The sequence below is a fragment of the Elaeis guineensis genome, unplaced genomic scaffold, assembly GCF_000442705.2.
Source record: "Elaeis guineensis isolate ETL-2024a unplaced genomic scaffold, EG11 Super_Scaffold_31900, whole genome shotgun sequence".
In the NCBI taxonomy this organism is placed as follows: Eukaryota; Viridiplantae; Streptophyta; class Magnoliopsida; order Arecales; family Arecaceae; genus Elaeis; species Elaeis guineensis.
The window spans coordinates 3,186,190-3,202,761 of record NW_027332420.1 but is presented as its reverse complement, the minus strand read 5'-3'; positions in this window follow the sequence as shown (position 1 = coordinate 3,202,761).

Below are 16,572 nucleotides of genomic sequence, written 5' to 3'. Positions count from 1 at the left end.
ATTCCCGAATGAAGCCCGCCTCGAGCAGTTTGTCCACTTCTTCGTCAATGGCCTTCTGCCTCTCTGGGGCGAAGGACCTTTTCTTCTGCCTCACCGGCTTCATTGTCGGGTCGATGTTGAGTCGGTGAGTCATTGTTTCCGGAGGGATGCCCGACATATCTGCTGCCGACCATGCGAATACGTCGGCGTTGGCCGTCAGCAGCTCCGCCAGTCGGTGGCGTTCGGCGTCGGGCAATTGAGACCCGATCCAAACTTTTCTGTCGGGATTTTCTCCCACCGGGATCGCCTCGAGCCGCTCGGCCGGCGAACCCCGCTCTTCCTCCTCCCGTTGATCCAGTTTGTCAATTGTCAGGGGATCCTTTGTCTCGTCGCTTTGGGCGGAGATTTGAAAGCATCGTCGGGCGAGCTGTTGATCTCCGCGCATCTCCCCGACTCCGTTTTTAGTCGGGAATCGAACAAGGAGATGGTACGTCGAGACGATCGCCCCGAGGGCGTTCAGTCCGGGTCGCCCGAGTATGGCGTTGTAGGCCGAAGGAACTTGGACGACCGCGAAAATGAGGGAGGCCGTTCTTTGCCGTGGTTCGGTACCGACCGTCACGGGCAGGGTGATTTCTCCTTCTGTCGTGACGGTGTCTCCGGCAAAGCCGATCAAGGGCGTGGAAACCCTACTAAGTCGATCAGTCGGTAGTCGCATTCGGGAGAAGGTCGAGTAAAACAAAACATTTGTCGAACTTCCATTATCAACAAAAATTCGTTTTACATCATAATTGGCTATTGTCGCCGACACAACAACAGCGTCGTCGTGGGGAGTCTGGATGCCCTGAACGTCGTCTTCCGAGAAGGTAATCACGTCGTCCGGGCGCGGCTTTTTCGTCGGCTCTCCTCCTGCAGACGTCCCCGGGCCCAGCCGCTTGGAGATCATGTTGATGACTCCAGCCGTCGGCTGGTTAGTCGGTGCCTCTTCAGTCGGCTGGGGGCGTCGATCGGCAGTCGGTCGGGTCGGCGGACCCTTTCGAAACTTGCCGAGATACCCTCGGCGGATGAGATTTTCGATCTCATCCTTCAACTGGATGCATCGCTCGGTGTCGTGGCCGTGGCTCCGATGGAACCGGCAGTACTTCCGATGGTCGAGGCCCTTTGCCTTCAGAGGCGGAGGCCGTCGCAGGTATTCTTTCCCTTCGATCTCCATCAAGATCTGCGCACGGGGAGCGGAGAGAGGAGTGTAGGAGTCATACCTGGGACGCACCGACCTCGGAGTCTGTCGGCGGGGTGATTTTTGGATTTGTCGGGGTGGAGAAAGCCGACTACCGGCCGGGGGCCTGCTTGGTTCGGCGGGCTCCCGACCTTTTCTTCGCTTCTCCTTCGGACCCCTGGGCTCGACCAGGCGTCGGTCGGACGCTCCTTCGTCCGCGCGCATATACTTGTATGCGCGCTCCAGTAGCTCGGCGTATGTTCGGGGGAGGGTCTTGTCCAGAGAATAAGTAAATCGGGACGACCTCAGGCCCCGCTTCATGGCTGAAACCGCCATGTCTTCGTTGAGGTCCCGGACCTCGAGCGTGGCCGCGTTGAATCGCGCCACGAAGTGCCGGAGCGCCTCGTTTTCCCCCTGCTTGAGGGAGAAAAGGCTATCCGACGTTCGCGGCGGCTTTCGGCTAGTGCTGAAATGGGCCACGAACGAGTGCTCGAGCTGCGCGAAGGAATGGATACTGCCCGATCGAAGACCGGAGTACCAAGCCCTGGCAGCCTTGCGAAGTGTGGCGGGGAAGCCGATGCAAAACAGAGCGTCGGTTGCCCCTTGAATCGTCATGAGAGCTTTGTAGCTCTCGAGGTGGTCGACTGGGTCGGCGGAGCCGTCGTATGGCTCTACGTTCGGCATTTTGAACCGACTGGGAATCGGCTCATCGAGGACCAGTCGAGAGAGAGGCTGGGCGGTCTGGAAGTCGACGTCGTTCGAAGACTTCTGGCCGTCCATTTGCAGTTGGGCGAGCCGGCGGTCGATCTCCTCGAACCGTCGCTCGTAGTCGTCCGCTCGTCGATGCTGGGAGACCCCAGGAGTGGAGCCTCCGGAAGACTCTGAAGGAGAGGCCGACGGTGTGCGCGGCCGCTTTTCCTTCCTCGCCCGTTCCAACGGGGAAGGAGAGGGCCGCTGGGACCGTCGGTCGTCGCGCCGAGGTCGACCCTCCTCCTCCCCGTGGGAGCGCTGTTGGGAGTGCTCGCCTGGAGGCGGCAGGGGTCGGCGCGACCGTCGGCGGCTGCTCTTGGAAGGCATAGGTCGGGCCGCCGGTTGTTGCTGGAGGCTTTTGACTGCGTCGGTCAGTACGGTCATCTGCCGTACAATGGCCGCAATCTGCGCCTCCGTAGTCACTGCAGGGCGCGGAGAGCTAGGCTCCGCCGCGGTGATGGTGGAGAGGCCTCTTCCCGGCGGGAAGAACGCCTTGCCGACCCAGTGATTCTCGATCGTTGAGCTCTTGTCTTTGTCATGCTGTCCCCTACCTGGCGCGCCAATCTGTTGCGGCCAATCGCCTCGTCGTCCGATCGCCGGGAAGCGTGCACCTGCAAAAGGAAGTCCGCACTGACCGGAGGTGGCTCCGGCGGGGACCCTCCGACGGTCAAGTCAGAGAGGTGACTGGGCAACAGTGAAATGCAGACAGAGAGCTCTGAGAGGGAGAAAGAGAGAGGAGCGAGCCTGCGTATGTGGGAGAGACGGGCGGATCGACCCCTTGCACTGTTGCCTTCCCCGGTATATATAGTGGAGCACGGTATGGCGCCGTCATTAATGGCGCGGACAAGTGAGGAACTGTCAACTCACTGTAGGCTGTCAGAGCCGCCGTGAAAACATCATGTCGCCGTGTAGCCGTCTAATCACCAGGGTTGACCCGGCTCTCGACGGGACAATGCCCCTAGGTAACTGTGCCGCATGTCCGTGTCAGAGCTGACAACGTCTGGCGGCCGTACGGCGGTTGGTGGAGTCGGCCGACCCAAGGTCGGTGGCCAACAGAGTGGCGTCGGGCTCCTCCGTCGGTCGGCGAGCTTCAGGTGGGTCGGCTACCGGACCTCTGGGTTCAGTCGGTCGGGAATAGACCGTGGAATGGCCATGGTTAGCCGCTGATGGCGTCCGTTGGCCTGCCGCCCGTCTTACGATCGGCCAGTCAGAGTCGTTCGTCGGGCCGTCGGTTTAGTCGGTCGGGCCGCTAGCCGGTCGGGCCCTCCGATAGTCGGTCGGTCGGTCGGTTGGTCGGGCCGCCAGCCGGTCGGGCCCTCCGATAGTCGGTCGGTCGGTCGGTGGGTATCCCCCAACACCATAGATTTTACATTCTATTATAATAAATATTAAATATAGAAAACTAACAAAAAAAAGTCTTGGATGACTTCTCCAAATTAGGCTTTAGCTTTACTGTAGTTCTCATAGGCCGTGACAAAGCTAAAAGCGTAGGGTTTGGCTTGGATTAGTATAGTTTTTGGTCAGATTTAATTTCCAAAAGAAAAAAAAAAGTAAAGAAAAAGGATATAGGCAAACCTAGATGGAACAAAAGTTTTCGAGGGCTAATCTTGAAAACATGCTTGAATTAACTTAAACCAGCAGAGAAACAGACTCTAAAATCCAAAGGGGAAACAAAATTGTGGGATTTCTATACCTGAGCGGTCCTGAGCATCTCTTGGTTGATGGTAACTTCTTTTATGACGAGATTGGTATAGATAAAGCAGTTGAGATCCAACAAGAGAGGAAAGGACATAAGGAGCGAGATGAGAAAATTGGTTGGAAAGAATGACTTGATCTTCTCTACCGTATTCCTTCAATTTATATTATCTCATATGATACAAATTCTAATAATCTCTAGGATAACTAATACAAATCCCATGATTTTTGGAACAGCTATATGGTATGTATAACAAAATAGAGTCAACAATGAAGAACCCCATGATTGTAAGATCATAAATTTGGAAATGGATCCTAATGATTGTCTATTTTTTGTAGAGAGCACAATAATATTGAAATAGATATCCTAATTGTTATTCATGATTGTAGAATGCACAAATTTGGAAATAGATCCTAATGATTGTCCATGTTTGTAGAGAGCATGTTAATATAGAAATATATCTTAATGATTGTCTATGATTGTAGAGTGCAGAAATTTTGAAATGGATCCAAATGATCATCCATGTTTGTGGAGAGCACGCTAAAATGAAAATACATATTAATGATTGTCCATGATTGTAGAGTGTACAAATATTGAAATGGATCCTAATGATCATCTATGTTTGTAGAGAGCATGTTAATATGGAAATACATCTTAATGATTATTCATGATTGTAGAACACAAATATTGAAATGGATCCTAATACAGAGAGTATGTTAATATGAAAATACATCTTAATGATTGTCCATGATTGTAAAGTGCACAAATATTGAAATAGATCCTAATGATCTTCTATGTTTGTAGAGAGCATAATAATATGAAAATACATCTTAAAGATTATCCATGATTGTAGAGTGCACAAATATTGAAATGGATCCTAATGATTATCTACGTTTATGTAAAGTATATTAATATGGAAATACATCTTAATGATTGTTCATGCTTGTAGAGTGTATAAATATTGAAATGGATCCTCATGATCATCTATGTTTGTAGAGAGAGCATGTTAATATGGAAATGCATGTTAATGATTGTATATGATTGTAGAGTGTACAAATATTAAAATAGATCCTAATGATCATCTATGTTTGTAGAGAGCATGTTAATATAGAAATATATCTTAATGATTGTTAATGACTGTATAGTGTACAAATATTGAAATGGATCCTAATATAGAGAGCATGTTAATATGGAAATATGTCTTAATGATTATCCATGATTGTAGAGTGCACAAATATTGAAATGGATCCTAATGATCATCAATATTTGTAGAGAGCATGATAATATATGATTGTCCATAATTGTAGAGCGCACAAACATTGAAATAGATTCTAATGATCATCCATGTTTATATAGAGTATTTTAATATGGAAATACATCTTAATGTTTGCCCATGCTTGTAGAGTGCATAAATATTGAAATGGATCTTCATGATCATTCATGTTTGTAGACAGTGTGTTAATATGGAAATACATATTAATGATTGTCCATGATTGTAGAGTGCATAAATATTGAAATGTATCATAATGATTATCTATATTTATAGAGAGTATGGTAATTTAGAAATACATCTTAATGGTTGTCTATGCTTGTAGAGTGTACAAATATAGAAATAGATTTTAATGATTATCCATGGTTGTAGAGAGCATATTAATATGGAAATACATCTTAATGATTATCCACGATTGCAGAGTACACAAATATTGAAATGGATCTTAATGATCATCCATATTTGTAGAGAGCATGTTAATATAGAAATATATATTAATGATTGTCTATGATTATAGAGTGCACAAATATTGAAATGGATCATGATGATTATCAATGTTTGTAGAGAGCACGCTCACATGGGAAAACATGTTAATGATTGTCTATGATTGTAGCGTGCACAAATATTGAAATGGATCCTAATAATTATCCATCTTTCTAGAGAGCACAGTAATATAGAAATACATCATAATGATTGTTCATAATTCTAGAGTGGATCCTAACAATTTTGGAGAGATGAGAACGAGCATGCTTTACTAGGTTGCTAATAAAAATGTGAAAAGAGAATTCTATAATTATAAAAGTCACATAACTATGGAAATGAATCTCGATAATTTTCGAGAGATAAAAGGGCATATGCTTGACTTGTTGCCTATTATCATGTGACATTGAACATCTCAATGAAGATATCTATGAGTTGGTGTTAAAATGGATCACAGGAAGTGGTGATGATGTCATTTTGTAATTTCTCTCGAGTAACATGGCTGTCTAATGTAACTTGATATATTTGGTCCTCTCATGATACACTTTGTTGGCTATAATGTGTAAAGTCGCTTGGTTTCTGCAATGGAGTTGTATGGGCTGTGGGTTAATAATACCAAATTCCTAATTCATATGTGGCTTTAGCCAAAGCACGATACATTGCTTTGGGAAAAGAGTGAGAGGCAATACTTTGTTTATTACTTCATCATGAGATGGGACTGTTGCCAAGAAAATTAATATAAATACTTATTGAATGCCTAGGCATAGGACACTCAGCCCAATTTAAATTTATATAGGCTGAAAGTTGCAAATTGGAATTTGAAGGTAGTAAGATTGCTTCAAATAGCAGCCCCTTGAAGCACTGCAGAACCTAGCGAGCAGCAACAAGATGTGAAGCATGAGGCTGGTGCATTAATTGTCTTAAGATATAGACTATATAAATGATGTCCAGGCAAAATGATCATGAGATAGATTAGCCATCCAATTAGTCAACGATATAGATCAAGATCACAAAATAGTTGTTTGGTGTCAATGGCAAAGAGGTGGTGCAGCTCAATCAGAAATGTTGTTGGTTTGGAGCCAAGAAACCAATCTCAAAAGGAAAGAGTGTATTTTATCTGAGTAAACAAAATGTAATTATGAGACTGGGCAATCTCAATACCTAAGCAAAACTTCAACAACCAAGGATCCTTGATGTGAAATATTTAAGAATGTAGAAAAGCCTAAGGGAAGAAATGATAGAGGCATTATTCCCTATAACAATGATGTTATCCATATATATATATATATATATATATATATATATATATATATATATATATATATATATATATATATATATTGACATGCCGCCTTTGTTAGAGATTAAGAGAAAGTTATCGGCATATGATTGGTAAAATGGAGCTTGGTGAATAGCTCGAGCAAGCTTCTCGAACCAATTATGAGAAGTTTGCTTAAGACTATAAATTGATTTTTGTAGCTTAAGAAGACGAGTCTCCCTTTTGCATCCAAGCTTAGGAGGAAATTTCGTATAGATTTCTCCATAGATATCTTCATGGATAAGACCATGTTCATATTGAGTTGGTGGTGAGTTGCTATTTCTTTGCAAAAGTATGGCAAGATGGTAGTGGACCATAAACAATTGGATGATCAGTGTAAATTTCTCATGATGATCAGGGCCTTCAAGTTGTATGAACCCACTAACTTACCTCTTGTCATATCCAGTTAACCTAAGGAAAAACTTGGGACCTCAGATACATTAGTGGATTGGCTCCAATCTGGGAAAATCTTGGGACCTCAGATACATTAGTTGATTGGCTCCCATCTATAATTACCTCCACCTTCTTTAGATCCACATTGATCCTATATGTAAAAATTTCATGCCCAAGAAAGAAGATACTATGCAATCAAAACTCATATTTCTTTAATTTGCATAATTTTCTTCTCCCTTAGGGTCAGTAGCACTATTCTCAGATGTTTCTCAAGCTCCTCTTGGCCTTTAGAATACATTAGCATAGCATTAATGAAAATTATGACATATTGATCCAAAAAAGATTTAACTATTCTATTTATTAGATTTATAAATACTGCAAGGATATTTGTCAATCCAAAAGTGATCATCAAAAATTCATAACGCCTATACATCGTCCTAAATGCTATCTTGGATAGTATTCAATAATTTAAATATAATTCTCCTCTTCTTCCAGCTTGCCACGGCCAATGACCGACCCTACTCTAACCAGTGAGCCCCTATCTCCACTCCACTTCTTCTTTTCTATTCTTGAGAGCTACTTTCTTTTCTTGACCTATCGGTTATATTTATATTGTGCTATTTATGGATGTGATTGGATAGAATTTTAGTGCTCCATTGAGTTGAAGTATTAATTAGTGAAGTTAATTAGCAAATGTATGTGTTGTGCTTTTGGAGTTGTACTAGCTTATAACCCCATGCAATGTATGGCATGCAATTTTTATTATCGATGACAAAACTAGAGACCTTGGTTATGATGTTCTGCATATTCACTATCCTTAATTATTTATAATGAAACTACACACAAAAGAATCATCTTATCGAACTTACAAAATTGATAAAAAAAAAAAGAAAAAGGAGATGCAAGAGTCCACAGGCAGATCCAAAAGCCTACTCACGTGTTGCCTCACGAGATACTTGATCTTGAAGGCCAAGTCCCCGATCAGCCACTTTCCTAGAGTCAGTAGTGTTGCTTTGTAGAGTCATTAGTTGTGAAAGTTTTGAGGTCCAATTCTTAGGAAACAGATAACGAGAAGTCTTGCTATCTAATGGTCTCTTATCTTGGTATTTATATGGTATATATTATGAGCTATCTATGACATGATTCTAGTAAGTTAGCATTTAAGTGACTATGGATTTATGAAGCAATGAGGTTAATAACAACCAACTGCAGTACTTTAATAAATAAAGAGATGGAAAATTTGCTAAAAAACTTGGTGGTTTCAATTAATTCTTATAAAAAAGTCTATTATCATCCGTCTTAATTTTATATGTTAAGCAAGAAATCCATGTTTAGAGATACTGAAAGCTTCTATGATTTAAATTGCACACATCTTTCATAATGCTGGTTATTAGAGAGGATAAAATATTCATCAATAGTATCTTGTGATTTGTAAGTAACTTACCTTATTGAGTAATAAATTATTTGTCCTTGCCAACTCACACACATGCTCCATGATCATCCCAAATCACTCATCAATCCAAAGAAAATAGAGGCATTCCAAAAATAGAGCCCTTTCACCCTGTGCAAAAGCCAAGCAAAATAATTTTTTGAAAATAAAAAAGTTGGACTCTGTGAACTGCTCAATTGAAAACAGAAAGTTGCTTAATTCAACATTTTAATACTTATGCGTTAGCCATCGGCCATGCCAATCATTCTCAAATGTAAAATATGTTGAGTACCACAATTTTATTTTCTATTCCTATCAATATTTAGTAAATGACATATTGCTACATCTCATTACCATGTAATACTAATTGATCCAAGGCTTACATAATATGATCTCTTAACTGGATGATTGAGATCTTAAGAAATTGTTGACAATACACATAAATGTTATTTTGTCAAAAGAATAAAAGGCTAGTAAGTAACTTTGCTATAGTAAAAAGCTGCTCAGATACCTAATGTCCCTATCGTTGTCATCGTCTGGCATGAAATGGAGGATGTTGCCATAATAGTCTCCTTCGAAGCCATTAGTAGTTAGTTTCCCAAAAGGGCTCGAAATAGTGGAGAAAGGGAGTGGATTGTGAGTATATTTTCTTTCAATAGGGGCTGAGAAGATGTGCAATGTATATAATGATTGGTCTGCTTGTGGAAAGTCACTATAATGGCCTTTCGGATATTGGTGAGGGTCGCGATCCACTCACACATGGCTCCCTCCACTTAGATAATATAATCCTCAACATGACATTGTTCGTAGTTATGAGTGCACAAGTTTGTAACCTTTGTTTCCACTTAGCTTGTCCAAATTTTGTCATGCAAAACCAAATAACAGTGCATTTAAAATATGCATAAAATTTGTACAGTGACGTGAACTGTACTCCTAGTGCCCACAAAAACCACATGTTATTTAGGTAGTAATTTTTCAATAGGCTATTTAGTAGAAAACGTACCTTTGGATGGTGGTCTGTGACAAAGCCAATAAGAACTCCATAGAGAAAGGACATGGTTGACCAGCTCCCCTTGTCTCCAACCACTAGGAGATCATAAGAGACGCACTTCAACGCCACCATCCTGTAGTGACCCAAAACCTAGAATCCGAACCAGAGATTCAGCAAATAAGGCCCCTTTACTCCAAAGGATGGCGGGAGGGACACTGGGGAGGGCCATGGAGAGGAGGAGAGCAGGTCGGTGGTGATGGGGTCCGAGCCGGAGCTCGAGTTGCAGGAGAGGTGGTAGATGGCTCGAAACATAGGGGAAGGGGAGTGGATTAAAAGTCATGATCCACTCACATGCAACTCCCTCCACTTTTCCCAAAATTCTACATGCCGATGGCCTAGCACCGCATTTATACACGGTGAACCATTCAACAGCCAAGCACTATGGATGACATTGTTGCACTGTTCCTTTTCCCGTGCGGTGGGGTTGCAGGGAGGGAGGGCTGGTGAAGAGCGGTATTGGCGACGGTGCCGGTGCTGATGTTGGAGAGGATGTAGACCCAAGATTCCATAGCTAGGTGAAGCGGGGGAGTGAGTCCACCATATTGTGCCCGTCGGGATCTCGAGCACATGCGGGTGCATCATAGCTATTGTACAGGATCCGGTATAATACGATACAGCAGGAAGAAAAAAAATAAAATAAAAAATATAATATAAATATGTGGATCGGTCACAAGCCTACTTTCACAGAGCGTGCAAACTTCACTATGAGAGAATAAAACAAAATCAATACAAGAGGAACCACCACTCAATCCTTGTACAAGAGCCTTTCAATAAGAAGTCCCATCATAAAAGCTCTTTGAAACCTCTTTTGAAGCTTTTCTGCACCTTCAAGACATCACCAGCTATCCAACGCAATAAACGGCTCATCAAGCGAAGCTATATAGGCTCCAGAATCTCAAAAACACTGTTACAATAGAAATACTGAGTCTCCATCAATCCTAGAACAATCCGTGGCCGTCCAATCGTGACCGGCTCGCACTAGAGCTGTCCGCTCGTGCATTACAGCCTCTGATCATGTTTGATCATGCTCGAAGTCATCCTCAGCCATTCGATTGTAAACGACTCACTCCAAAGCTGTTGGATCACGCAACAACGTCTGTGGACTGTGTGTGGACCGCGTGATCGGTCTACGCGGCTTCCATGGATCGCCTAGCACCCTGTAGTCCACGGTGGACCGCACAGGGCACTGAGTCGACCCACACACATGCCCACACTGGGCTCACCCGTGCGCTGGACTGGCGCGCGCATCCACTGGGCCCGATGGCACCGCCACCAGCCTCCGCCGCCTCATGCGTTGTGCCACCTATTTTGAGCTTCTTTCGTGCGTATCTTCACCGTTTGGACTCCGTTTGGGCTATTCTTGGGCTCGTTGGACTTCGTTCGTCATCCTGTACCTCGCTGTAGGCTCAATATGAATTGAATCTTGAGACATCAAATTTCAACAATTTTCATCTCAACTCAATATTTGATCTCTACCCGTCTCTGAGAGCCTGTGATCCATCTCACCCTCACACTCTGGGGCATGCCTGTTGTCTCATGGATGGACAAATGTGGGAGTCGAGCCAGGCTGCTCGATCCCACCTCCATCATGGGCTGTGTCCACTCTGACCAAAGATTTGCTCGAGGAAGTCTTTTATGGCAATAGAAACTTCACTCTGCGACGTTGTCTTTCATTCTCTCGAGTCTCCTATCTAATGTCCAATCCACCTTCACCTGGAGCTCCACCTCACTTTGGATTTTTCTTGGCTCCTGAAGCTCTACCTCGCACTGGACTCCCCACCAGGTAGTAATATCCTCTCATCATCTTCTTCTCCTCCAGAATAATCCTATTGCCATGCAATACCGTCAGAATTTTTCTACCAGCTACCGTCCTAGTCTCTCGAATCCAGTTTGCTCAGTAAGATAAGATTCTATCTAAAATCGGATATGTATCGGATCTCTCCCAATCTCTCACTGCACCATCATATGTCCTTTAACTGACCGTCCCAATGCTTCTGATCGTACAGCTCGATCCATCTGACAGATAAATAGTGCTCTCACTGCTCTCCAGGGAGTCAAACTGCTCCTCTCTGCAACATACATAATAGGTGTATGCAGAATCTAAAATTCACTACTGAAAAAAGTAGATACCTTATCAGATATCTCTAGGACATCATCCTCTGACTCGCTACTGGCTGTCGCTGCAGTAATCCTCATCCGATCCCTGAGTTGAGGATAATCTCTGGCTCAGTGCCCTAACTCGTTACATCGATAACATCTGATCTTATTCAGATCTCTCATCCTAGACTTGGACCGCCCTCATCACGATCTTCTGTCGCTTCATCTGCTGCCTCCTGCTCCTCCAGAAATCACCAAAATTGAGCTGTCACCTAAGCTCGAAGCTGGGTTCTCCCACCTGAGAATCTCATTTTGGAGAATTGCCGCAGTGACCTCATCCATCTTGATGGTGCTTTTCTTCAACAGAAGAGCAGTCACCAAAGACTCATACAAAGGGAGAAGCGACACTAGCAAGACCAGTGCCCTGATCTTCTCCTCAACTTTCTCACCAACGCTGAGGAGGTCGGTGAGGATCTTCTGAAAGTGACTGAGATGCTCCTACATACTCTGTCCCTCAGTCATCTGTAGCTGGTAGAATTACCTCCAGAGAAAGGATGTTTGTGAGAGATTTTGTCATGTACAACTTCTCGAACTTCGATCACAGCATCGTCGGAGAAGTTCCGCCAATCACATGAATCGCCACCTCATCCGCTAGGTACAAACGGATCGTACTCACTGCGTGCATCTGGAGCCACCTCCAATCTTATACCTTTATAATAGTCGGCTTCTCCACACACAAGAGAACATCGATCAATCATTGCTGAATGAGCACGTTTTTCACCCTCACCTACCATAAGAAAAAATTGCTCTTTCTATCAAATCTGTTGATCTCTACCTTGATTGTGCTTGTCTTTTCAATTTTCTATCTCGGTCACCACCGCCGCAACCTATGCTCTGGTATCACCTTGCTCTGATATCAATTGTTGTGTAGAATCTAGTACCACATGGAGTAGCAGGAAGAAAGAAGAAATAAAATAAGCAACACAATATAAATGCATGGATCGGCCTCAAGCCTACCTCCATGGGGCGTGCAAGCTTCACTATGAGAGAATAAAACAAAATCAATATAAGAGGAACTCACCACTCAATATTTGTACAAGAGTCTCTCAATTAGAAGTCCTAAAATCCTCATAAAAACTCTCTGAAACCTCTCTTGAAATCTTTCTGCACCTTCAAGACGTCACTAGCTATCCAACGCAATAAATAGCTCGTCAATCAAAGCTATATAGGCTCTAGAATCTCAAAAATACTGCTACAATAGGAATATTGAGTCTCCATCAATCCTAGAACAATCTGTGGCCGTCCGATCATGATCGGTTCGCATCAGAGCCGTCTGATTGTGCACTACAGCCTTTGATCATGCTTGATCATGTTTGGAGTCATCCTCAGCCATCGGATCGTGAATGGCTCACTCCAGAGCCATCGGATAGCGCAAAAATGCACGTGGACTGAATGATCGATCCATGCGGCCTCCATGGACCGCCCAGCACCTGCGATCCATGGTGGACCATGCAGGGCGCTGGGCCTGGGTGCCTGCGCACACTAGGCCGGCCTGCACGCACACCCGCACTAGGCCCACCCGTGCGCTGGGCCATGCGCTCAAGCATCCACTAGGCCCAGCCGCCGTCGGCTCGCCGTCGGTCTCCATGTCTCGTGCGCTGTGCCACCTGTTCCGAGCTTTTTTCGTATGTATTTTCATCGTCTGGACTTCGTTTGGGCTATTCTTGAGCTCTTTGGACTCTATTCGTCATTCTGGACCTCACTGTGGGCTCAGTGTGGATCGAATCTCGAGACGTTAAATTTCAACAGTAGCAGATGAATCTGCCTCTCAGGTGACGATCATCGATCCAAGAAGAGAGCCATGTGTAAAATGAAATATATATTTAGAAGCCTCCATTTTAATATATATATACTAGCTTATAACCCATGCAATGTATGATTTTTTTTTAATTAGCTTCTGCCTCCTTTCTCTCCTCTCACATACTACCTCCCCACCGCCCTCTGCCTCCTCGCTGCCTTAACCAGCCGTTGTGAGGCCCTCTTAATGCCCCTGCCACAAGTCGCACAAAAACCCATATGCTCAAGAAAAGACCCCAATCAGAACCTAAGAAATCCCTCTGATCTTTGTGCTCTCCTTCCATCCCCCAGTACTGCTGCCATTACTCACTCAAGCACCAGCACTGCCTCCTCCTCGGCCCTCTGTCTCTCACACCACCCCAACTCGCACAAAAACCCATATACTCGAGAAAAAACCCCAACTGGAACCTAAGAAACCCTTCCGATCTCCGTGCTCTCCTTCCGACCCCCCGGCACCGCTGCCACTGCCTGCTCAGCAGTGGCACTGCCTCTTCCTCGACTCTTTATCACTCACACCTCCACAACTCGCACAAAAACTTGTATGCTCGAGAAAAACCCCAATCAGAACCTAAGAAACCCCTTTGATCTTTGTGCTCTCCTTCCATACCCCCGACATTGCCACCACCGCCAGCTCCAGCACCAGCATCGCCTCCTCGTACCACCTTAGGCTGTAGTAGATCGCAACCATCACAATAGGCTTATTGCTAGCTCCAGCACTATTGTGGCTATTTCAATAAAGTATATTAGTTTGAAAATTAAAGTATAAGGAAGAAACATGGTGGCTATATATGTGCTGGATCTGGACATTGAAAGATGAAGAATCAGAAAGTGTACTTAATATTAGAGTTATGATTCATGTATACTGATTTGGATGCTAGGTCTTTCTTGTCTTTAGATAGTACATATGAATAGTGAATATGAAATTAATATTATGAAACAGGACTCCAATGTTAGTGAAATAATTGACAATTTAGAAAGTTTTTTTTCTAATTATTCTTTGGAAAATATATTAAATTGGGTTTATTTTGATTGCAATTTTTTTTTTCTTTTTCAATAAAGTATATTTGTTTGAAAATTAAAGTATATGGAAGAAACATAGTGGTTATATGTGTGCTGGATTTGGACATTGAAAGATGAAGAATCAGAAAGTGTACTTGGTATTAGAGTCATAGTTTATGTATACTTCAAGTTTATGTATAGAACTGTAAGTTAAGTTGTTCATCATTTTATGGTGAAATTATGAAGTCTACAAACTCTCTTTCAAAAGGACAAACTCTTAGGGAGTAGGGAAGATGAGGTCTAGATGGAGTAGGTGGACAAGATAGAGTTCGTGGACTTGGAGGAATCAAAGTTCCCATAGCACTGGTGGTTGCCATGGAGAGGTCAAGAGACTTGCGACCAACCTTAGCCAAAAGTCCTTCCCTTCTTTTAGACAGAGTATGATCCTTATTGGCGCGAATGCAGTGCCTCTGGGAAGATCGGATCATAACTATAAAGTTAATGGGGTAGTAAATAGCCCCTTAAATGCTATCTCTGGGAAGCTGCCTGCTATGCTATTATTGCTGCTTTTGCCATCTAGGGTAGCACTACTCATTCATGGTGAGACCTCTGTACTTCTCCCTCTATCCCCAACATCCCTAATAGATGGCATCTTCAATCCTCCATTAACATGAGAACCTCAACAGAATACTTAAACAGCAGGAGCCGGAGCCTGCATCTAGAGAAAATCTCAAGTAGAGACCTTAGGGTTTCAAACCAGGCATATGATTTAGATGTGGCGAACTCGAGTACTTTCATAGCGATTGCCTTCATGGCCTTGTATGCTTCATTTGTAGAAACGTTGGGCACTCCCTGTGCACCTGTCGGGCTAGTTAGAGGAGGAAGGATCATGGCAGCTTGGTCATTCCTGGTCATCCAACAAATGCCTCGATCTTTCTCCCAACTGAAGACTATTATGTGCAAAGGTATAACCAGCTCCTAAATGCCGGCATCTTGTATCTTATCTCTTCATCGTGCGGTGCTCCTTAGCTAGGTCCCTCAAATCTGATATGTGTTCTGAAGGTTTCTTCATAATTTTGACTGGGACCCAATTGAGATCGGACTTAATAATTACTTGGTGATGTTTTTGATGCATGAGGCTCTGCTGCATGCCCACCGTTGAGGCCACCTGAAAGATTTGTTCTTCTCCTTCAAAATCCAGCCATGGTCTTTCAAAGACTCTGCATCTCCGAACAATCTTCAATTTTGAGTTCATCTTGAACTCTCTGGTGTCCCTCTGCATGCCTGGGACATTGACTTAGTGACGAGGGCCATCTCTGGCTTTGCCTTGCTGGAAAAGGTTCTTCCTCAAACTCTTGTTGGCAAGGAACTGTCAATTTTTTAAGGTGACTACCTTTTATGAGAATCTTGATAGCATCCCTCATATGGTGCGCTTGACCCTCGGCAAGGCCACTTACAATATACTTTGAATATCAAAAGTGCAACCCTTGGTATGCCTCTACCCCTCTGCTATCTTGTCGAGATCTGATTGGGAGGCCCTATGGCCTCCTGCTATCCCTGAGGCTGGACACGGTGATGCCTCATCCTCTAGCTTGGGTGTTGCTCATGGTGGTGCTAACAATTCCATAGGAGATAAAGATGCTATTTTGACTGTTGGTGAGCTTGGAACTGATGGTGGCCAAACTTTGATGATCGAAACTACAAGCATTGAGGAAGTGCCCCCTGCTGCTCCGCAATAGACTCCAGTGACCTTGATCTCCAAGCTGATCTGAAGTAGGCCATCTTACCAATTGAGGAAGCACCCCCTGTTGCTCCGACAATGGAATCCGATGAGGCTCCACAAAGTGGCCTGTTGGCAGTCCAGGTGGGTGAATTGGGCTCATCCATTATGATCCATACCGATTCAGACCTCTAGCCATTTGGCAAGGAGTCAGTGACCTCTAGTCATTGCTCTGACCTAATTGCTCTAGATAGCCCTTCTCTCCCTATCATTATGAAAACTTCTTCTGGACGTCTTCATCGAGGACTGCATATCGATAT